Here is a 9,672-nt window from a genome sequence, read left to right as displayed (position 1 = left end):
ACTCAATATACATTTGTTCAAGGCATATAAATATATATATTTAAATATATATTATATATATATAAATTTATATATATATTTATATATATAAATATATATATATGTTTATATGCCTTGAATTTAATATTGTATTGTTTTAAATTTACCATCAAATAACAATTATGACTTTTCAAGTCATCCCTTGCACTATATTAAACTCTTAAAAAAACTTAAAAAAAAAATGAACTCAAGAAATTAGCTCTGATTTGACATTATAAAATTTGGTTTGCTCTCAATATCCAGTTTCACAGAATTAACAATTAATTTGAGTTAAATATGACTTTTTCCCCCATATTTTCATACTCAAATTAATTCTGTCATTACAATTATTCACATTACAAAAAAATTACTACAGGTCATGAGGGAGGAAAATGCTTTAATTTAAGTTTGCCCAGAAAGATCTATGGCAACAAAGCATGTGGAAAAAATGAGAATAAGGGTTATATTCCCAGGTGACAGACAGCTAGCATTCCAAAGAGTATATAACTCTCAAGTCATTTTGAATTTACATAATAAATGTCATATGAAAAAAATGTTGCTAAGGCAAATAGTCAAAAAAAAAAGCAGTAAGCAATGTATAAATTGGGTTAAGCATAAATAATTTGAGTTAGCACCTAAATATGTCTAGCTTAGAATAGTTATGTAACAGGTATGGAAATTTGCTAATATTTGTAGTATAAAAAAGAAAAGGAAAACATGGATATAAGGATTTTTAGAGTACCCCAAATCTGTATTATCAAATATTAAGCAGAATTCACTATTCAAAATTCTAAATGAAGAGGAATAAAAAATTTAGCTGAGATGATCAAACACATCAGCAGAACCACCTTGTTTAAAAGAGTATAATATATTAGCAATCAAGAAAATCCCAGAAATAAAAAACTCTAGATATAAAAGGGTAGAAAACTGAATATGGGTAATGAAAGAGTAAATCCCATATAAAGGTTAGTACTGTACTTTATATTGCTCAAATAAGCCTTTTGACAAGTGAGATATATAAAGAAATCAGATTGAATGTTTTCTATGTCGCATTGGTTCTTTAATAGGTATAAATATGTATTAGGAAAATAGTAAATTAAGAAAAAGAAGGCGGATTCTTAATTGTAGTATTTTTAAAGCATGCAAGAGACTGTATTAGCTTTATTTTAAAACAAAGGCAAGTTATAAAGCTACGATAGGAAATATAGATATAAATATAGACACACATATATCTATCTATCATCTATTCATATACACAAATAAATACACATATATATATCCACATATACAAACGTATATTGAGTCAGCTAGTACTGTTTCTACTGTAAAGTTTCTAATCTAATTATAATATTGCAAAGAAATAAATTCATAATCAGAATAGTTCACAACTAGAAATTATATTGTATTATTTTTTCTAAATTTAGGCAAAATACACTAGTTTCTTAAATGTACTTGACAGAGAAAGTGGTCTGAGAAATCATAATTACAAAAATAATATATGATTTAATTGAAATCTAGAATTTCATATTTAGAGACAACTTAGTTATGAAAGTTAAAGAAATTTTGGCACTTCCATATAAGGGTTTAATTGAATTAAAATAGTGAACTGTGAAGCAGTTTTCCTAGCTAAACATCAAAAAATTCCATTAGTAGTATTCTCACCAAAATTTGATATCAAAAAAGATAATTCATAGCAGATCAACACTAGCAAGATTAAATGGATCAAACTCACACACTTACAAATCACGTTTATTTTTATAACTGATACTCAGTCATACAGTGTTAATAGTCATCAAAATGTACCATATGTTTGCATTAACAGTGTAATAAATTATGGCTTCATATCGAATGCCATGTAGGCCCCTTTTGGAGAAGTTGGCTTCCCTAGTCAGAGATACTAAACTCAGTCAGCTTGCACGTTGTCCGCACTAGTTAAAAGAAGTAGTAGATGGATGGTATATCACTACAAGAAGAGAGAACCAGTTGGTCAATCCTGTATGCTTTTATTTGCATCTTTAGCTCCATGCAGACAGTATTAAATAAATGTTTAAAGTTAAGACAAAACTAAAAGAGGGTAGCATCACTTCACATTAATGATTACATTAAGCCTGTGACTAAAATACTTTATTTCGGTTTTTATTACATGAGTTAGACTGCAAGAACAATAATTGAATAATTGATTACATAAATGAAAGATAAAAAATTCTCCGTAACCCTTTAAAATTTAAAAATGCTATCTCATTTAATTCTCACAACACCTTATGACATAAACACACGTAGAGAGGACTTTCTATTATTTCTCGTGTGGTAGAATTAACCCCAGGATGAAATGAAATTGTTATTTTACAAACAGTTCAGTTTGTTGGTAATGATAGTGATCATTGGTGCATCAAGTGGATTTTTGGCTCTAGCTGTCTTCATCAACTAGCATGATCCTTTACTTAGCTCTCTACTACATTAACTGTATTGACATAAGTATAATATTTAAAGATGGTGGGGCTTGAAGGACTGAAGAGAAGACAAAGGAATTGTTTTCTACAGTTTAACCCTGAACATATGGCATGTCCATACATGTAAAATTAATGTGCCCAGTACAATCAATCATATTATAGTTTACCAGTCGTTACAGATCAGGATTAAATATGTTTATCTGTACTAATATGCATCCATTATGATGATGACCGAAATTAATAAAGTGAGATCAGGCCATAGTTCACTTCTCTTCCGATTTATGAATATGAGTCTGTTTTTTCACTAAGTCCTTTCTAGAAAAATTCTCCCATCATAATATATCATATCCATAAAGAACCCAAGATAATGGGATTATTTTCTACTCCAGTTTCAGTTATTTATATTAATTCTGCTTTTAGGAAGATTTATGGGTAATAATTTTAGGGTTAATCCGCCACTGCATGATTAAATATAAAAGGAAACCATTCAAAAGTCACAAGAACGAAAAGTAACAGAATGCACAAGGGGTCAATAGGAATGTGTATTTTTTCCTTCTAGTGTGATCTATTGCTATTGAGAACAATTGACTAGACAGGTTCATTATTGTTTTGCAACCACATATAAACCATTATTATCCACATTTACTCCCTAAGGTGTTTTCATGGACAGTTTTTCAATGATTTGTAATTTCAAGTAACAGCAAGCTTACAATTCACTCTCTTTATCTTTCCTAGTCCTTTAAAGGAGATTATCAATTTCTACAAGCTAGAGGCCAGTGGAGCAGCTATAGTCTTCCTGGAAATGTTTTGTCAGAGTCACAAAGGTTTATCATCCCCAAACTACATTCAGTCCACAGTGATTTAACTCTATCCTGTATTTATTAATCATTGAAGAGAGAACCATCATTCTGAAGAGATCTGCAAGTTTAGCCTTAAAGCAACACTTTAAAATATGTGCTGATGGTTGCAGTAATTTTGCTTAAAGAAATATATAAAGGAATTATAAAATATGTTAGATTGGGGGCAATTTTATTGTACAACACATAAAATAAAGAAAGATGAATAATGTTGCTGTAGAAGAAGACCAAAAGTTTTATCAAGTTCAAGATTTTCAACATCATAAAACAACTTCTCAAAAACAGACTCAAGCAACAAAATGGGTGTTTTCTTTGTGGAATTTTCTCAGGTGTGTGTGTGTGTGTGTGTGTGTGTGTGTGTTTTGAGAGGCATTTCTTTCATTAATATAGAATTTTGTATTTCTGTGTGTACATGATGTTATATGTGTGTATAAAATATCAACTAACTTATGATTACAGCTGGTTCTATTCCTCCTCTTTCCAATAAGGAGGAAATAGGTGTTATTGTTAAATGTTTGGGCCCTGGAATCTGTCATTAATCCTTCCTCTTCCACTTACATTGGACAAATTATTTGTTTTTCAATCGACTCATCTTTAAAATGGGGGAAGTAATAGCAACTATTTTTGATGTGTTATGAAATTACAGGAGATAATGAATGTTAATATGCTGAGCACACTGTCTGTAAGAAACACCACGAGCAGGCAAAGTGAGTCAGGAGGCGGAGGGAGAGAAGAATGAGCACCAGGTATACTCGAGGTAATCGAGGTAGTTGAGACAATGTAAAAAGCAAGACTTATTTGAATGTTTTCCCCAGGCTTCATAATAAGAACTTTAAATGGGTAATGTAAGGGAAAACAGGATGACATTCTTACATATAATAATAGAGACAAGTGATTGCAAAAGAAGGAAGTGATAGTGGTGACAGGGTAGGTAATGCTTTGTGTTAAAAATGTAAGGGCTTTCAGCTTGAGCAGTACTTCTGAAAACCATCCTAGAAATAGCGTGGGATGCTGACCTGTAAATGCCTAGCTTCCAAATGAAGCTTTTAATTTTTTGGATGTATTTATTCTTGATTTCTGTCAAAAGCTGTAACATGATCAGTTAGTTCCTATTCCATCTCACACAAAGAATTCTTTAATTTATGATAATAAACAGAACCAATCCATATTTAAAGATTCATTTAAAATCTATACAATTTTAGAATCATACATATAATATTGAGCAATATCGTCAGCAAAAATTTGTACCCAATGATCCAACTATTAAGATACGTAGAAAATGCAACCTCAATGTATACCTTATTGATTTTACTACCCTTAGAAAGGATGATTCCAAGTCTAATTTTTAGGTGTCACTGAACTTTCAGCTGGAATTTCTTCAGACAGATATCCTCACCCTCTTCATTTTGTGAATTTTGGTTTCTTTCTTAAATGAGAATGTGTCACTTTTGAAAATAATTCAACTAGATTTATTTGAAACAACTTCTTTTTAATAGACTAATAATAAACACTGAACTATCTATTTACTTTATGCAAAATATTTAGCCCAGGGCAATACTTCCCTGTGCAAAGGAATGCTCTGGAAGGCTTGTTAAAAATGCTAATTTATTGGTTCTAACCTTGGAGATTCTGATTCCATAGAGCTGAGGTTGTCCAGGAATGTATATTTTGTTAAGGACCCCCAGGTGAACCTGATATAGGTGGTCTAAAGGTCACAATTAGAATAATATTGGTCTAGGACTACCACAGATTTTGTCAGCCTGTTTATTATCAAGATAATCTTCAATAGAGAACCTCTTTATTATCAATATCTTCTTCAACATATAAGAAACATTGATTTCTAATCAGTTTGAAAATTAATGTGACTTGTACAATGGCCTGATTTAACTCTAGTTTCTAAGTAACACTGTAAACTCCTGAGGCAAATTTCCAGTTGTCACTCGTCCGTGTAAATAGAAAGACTAGAGATGGATGCGGAGCTCCATTAAGCCAGGATTCTAACCTTGGAACCTCACGTGCACTCTCTTTCCCTTCTAGTATCCTCACAGTTTGTCTTCATTTTAAGCTTGTTCTCCCTTCTCTTTCCCCTAACTCAGATTCTCTCTCTGCCAATTTCCTCCCTCTTTATAGACTCAGCTCATAATCTTCTCATGGCCTACTTTTTTTTTTTTTCCCCTTAGCTATCTTATCCAAAGATAAAAGAGGGGAAGGTGCATCCTGGTCTTTCATAGATTTTGTGGATTAAAAGCACCGGATTTGGGCTAGGAAAGAAGTGTTAGGTTAACAGAAAGAGAAATTTGGATGCTCACTCTGCCCAGCCCAGACTCTGCTTTCTCCCAGCCTGCTTGAGAAATGCCTGGCTTCTTGCGTTTTTTTTTCCCTAAAACATATCAAACCCAGAGCTACATCTTCATCAGAGAGACTAAAAATCAGACTCATACAGCCTGTCAGAACTTGCTTTATTCCAGTCTGAGTCCTTTAGCCATTTCATGACCTTAATGTACAACTCTCCTCTCTTAGGAATTCTTCACACTGCAAGCAAACCAGGCTTTGCCGTCTTAATGGAGTGTAAGCAAAGTACACCAAAGTTTCAGTCAAAAGAATGCCTAAAATTTTGTTAGAAATCCCTTTTCCTGCCCCATTTAAATGGGAAGCTGTTACTATGAAAGTAGGGCTGTGTTTAGTGTCATTTTTAAAACAAACGATGCCGTGCCCTGTGAAGATGATTGCTTAGACTTCCAGACACCAACTCATATGACTGTGATCTAATTTACTTCTGAAGTCTGGATTTATGAATGATCCAGTTTCAGTCTCTTAGAGAAATCAGTTCTGAGTCAAACCTAGACTTGGAGTGGAAGTAAAGAAGAAATAAAATAACAAACTCCAGTGTTGGATTTAAATTTTCTAAAGTCTTAAGAAAGTTGTTTGCCTCACTATCTCCATTTCAAAGGAGTACAGTTGTCCATGGTATGCTTTACTCTTTTGAGAAATAATGTATGAGGATGAATTTTGTCCTATGTGCATGTGGTGAGAGTAGCAGTTGTATGGATGATGTAAATAGCTTATATCTTCCAGCACTTTCAGATAGAAAGGTGACTTCTAAAATCAGTCACACACACACACACACAGAGAGAGAGAGAGAGAGAGAGAGAGAGAGAGAGAACAAAACGTGAAAAACCTCTCTACTTATATGTCTTTAGTTGATAGTTCACAGACAAGAAGTTTTGTGAGACTGAACCTTCAATGATCTGTTAATGATTTGGGATTTTAAAAAGTTCACTCTGAAAGCTGGTTCTTGTAATCAAGTTTGACATGAAAATAGTACTGTCATTAAAGTCAGGGAAATACCATAGTTTAATGCTTAATCATATTACATTTAAGATAATTTGTATGTCATGCAGCTATATTTTGGAAACATGAATTTCCAATTTACTACTGAGCAGACCATATATCTATGTAGACTTTTACTCTGAGAGCACGTTAGTGTTGAGTTGTAGGTTCAGGAATTTATTATGAAAAAAATACCTATTAATTACACTTAAATGCTTTGGAAAACACACTCATGTAATTAAAATGCCAATGATGACAAATAGTAGTGCTGTGATTAATTTTTTGTAGAACCAGTGTCTTTCAGGGGAAAAATTATCGCCCCTTCACCTGTTTCATGAATTTCCAGGAGAATTCTCACCTCCGATTTGAAGCATTTTAATGTTGTTCTTTTTCAGACAGTTCTGATTGTTTGTCCTACACGTTTTTGGGCATAGATGTTGTCTGGGTGATGGAAGGGTAGAGATTAATCTGGATTCTGTACAGCGTCAGTTTACAGAGTAAATTCTGAAAGGACTGAGCAGATGATTTACATTTTTAAACTTAATCATTAAAATTATGGTGAGTAATGCATATTAGAAGGATATTAACATATACCTAATAGGTCTCCCACACCCACATGGAGATTTTAGTACTTCTTAGTAATTCCATTTACTTGACACAAATGATTTCATCCGATTGCTCTAACCTATCCTGATACCTTGAGCAAAACAACTGATGTCACTCAGTAAGGAGTCAGGTCCGTTAAAGAGAAGCCCATTATAACATTTTATACAGTCTACAATGCAAGTGAGAACACGGTTTAAACATAAAATGGAGGGGAGAAATCTGAAGGAGACTAAAGCTAGTCTTTACTCCTAAGATTTCTGAAATATTCTTCAAAATATCAACCCCAAATTGTGAATAGTCTTTGTCTTCCCAATCTAAGGATTCAAACTTCTCAAAATGCATAGAAAGACCTTCCAGTAAGAACACCCCCTCCCCCATAGAGCGTTGTGTTAAACTTCATCCAATTGTTCAGCTAATTCTTATGCTTTTCCAATTTTAGTGGATTCGATGTTTTTATTGGGGTTCAGGGAAGCATGGCTAATGACATCAGCAAGCTTTGTAATTTCTCACTGCCAGTTTTCTACACAACTTACACTTTTGTCACTCAAACTGCACCAAATTGCTCCAACGATTAATCTTAAAGCGCAGGCATAGGGGAACTTTTAAATGGACCCTTTCTTGGGATTTTGTGTTAAAAACAGAAAAGTTCCCATGAGGGAAGGGGGTACATTAGTTTCTCTAGCCTCTGCCTCTCCCCAAGTCTCACTCTTCTCCGCCACCCCCCAAAAGGAATGAATTACATTTCTCTTCTTGTCCTTTAAATGAATAGCATAGTTTGGGTGAAATTATCGGGCAATTGCATGCCTTTTATGCAGATAATGCTATTTGATGAAAGCGGTGTTTTGATCTGCTAAGGATAATACAGACCCAGGGTTGGATTCATTGGTGAGAGTAAAGCTGTCTTCTGTGATAACTTCATCTCAGCATGAGGTCAGACGGGGAAAACTGGGATGGGGGATTAAAAAATGACACAGTCGGAGCAGTATTCACTTCCCTGCTGTGCTCCTGGCTGCACACTATAGCTTATGTTTCTGATCTGTTATGGTATTGTCTGCCTTTCTCTCTGAGAGCAGAAAGAGATTGCTTAAAACTTTTCTTTTTTCAGCTAGAGGGATTAGTTCTGTGCAGCTTTTTTAATTAAAGAAACTGTATCTTTTTCAAGGCAATTTAAAGCTGCAAGGGAAGGACCATCAACATCCATAACTTAGTACTATTATCTGTAATAAAGTGTAAACTCTAGGTTCGAAATTCAGAAATCAGGGAAGGGAGCTCTCGAATTCTGTTGTATTTTTGACCTTCAGTGAGGGCTCAGGTCACTAAATGAAGAATAGTAAATAAATTATTTTGTAGAAGTCCTGAAGACATTTCCATAAGTAGTAACTTCCAGCCACTTTGCTTTTTAGCTTAGCTGAGCTTGCTTAATTAAATCTTCATGATGATAGTGAAGTGCACTTGAAAATAGTGTAAGAGGAAATAGATTTAACTATATATGCTTTTCTTTACCCAGAGATCATTTTTAAACACTTCCATTCTCCTGAAAGTGATAACAGTAGAAAATGTCTGCTTAATGTCGGCAATTTGCATTTAAACAGTGCAAAGTACAACATTATGGTACTTTTATCATGACGAACCTTTGCATTTGTGATAAGCGGTCATCATCTTTATTAATCTGTGGGGGACACGGGTTGATCTATCCAAAGTGATGATGAATTTGTCAGGACGTATACATTTGAGTTGAATTTATAGCTCAGTTTCACCCAGGTTAATGTCGAAAATCCTCAAATGTTTCAAATAAGGCCCATATGGTTATCACTTTACAAAGCATACAGGCTCTGTGCTTCGATTGCAACATACACATCTCCGACTAAATTCCATGCCAGATCAATTAGAAACAGTCCTCCTGAGCAGACAGGAACAAACAGGGATTGTTTCCCCAATACCAGCTGAACCCTTGTCTTGAAGAAATGAAAAGCAGTCATCTTAGACTCTACACTTCCTACCATTAAAAATCCAAAGGAAATTCGGAAAACAATAAGGGTTTCATAAATAATGTCATATTTCATAGAAAATACTTAGAGGATCGGCATTTAATAGGTGCTTAACTACAAATTTTTCCATATTTCAGTAAGTGCTATGTCTTACTGCAAAAGGGGAAAACAAAATTTTATCTCTTTGCCTTTTCCCATTATTTTTGTCATTACTTCAAATTATGGTTCAGAGAAAAGTCAACCAAGTTCAGGGGTAAATTGATGTGGCTTGGTGTCATGACTAGAATTTTTAAACTATGTGCCATTATAAAACTGATAGGCAGAAATTAATAAGTATAGTATCTTCAAAATCAATTTTATTTGTGACATATCCTTTTTTTAATAGAAAGGAAGAATGGCTGAATTCATTGAAAATATTTATTC

Source organism: Rhinolophus ferrumequinum, chromosome 4 (assembly GCF_004115265.2).
Source record: "Rhinolophus ferrumequinum isolate MPI-CBG mRhiFer1 chromosome 4, mRhiFer1_v1.p, whole genome shotgun sequence".
NCBI lineage: Eukaryota > Metazoa > Chordata > Mammalia > Chiroptera > Rhinolophidae > Rhinolophus > Rhinolophus ferrumequinum.
The sequence above is the reverse complement of the archived record's forward strand: the minus strand, read 5'-3'. Positions refer to the sequence as shown.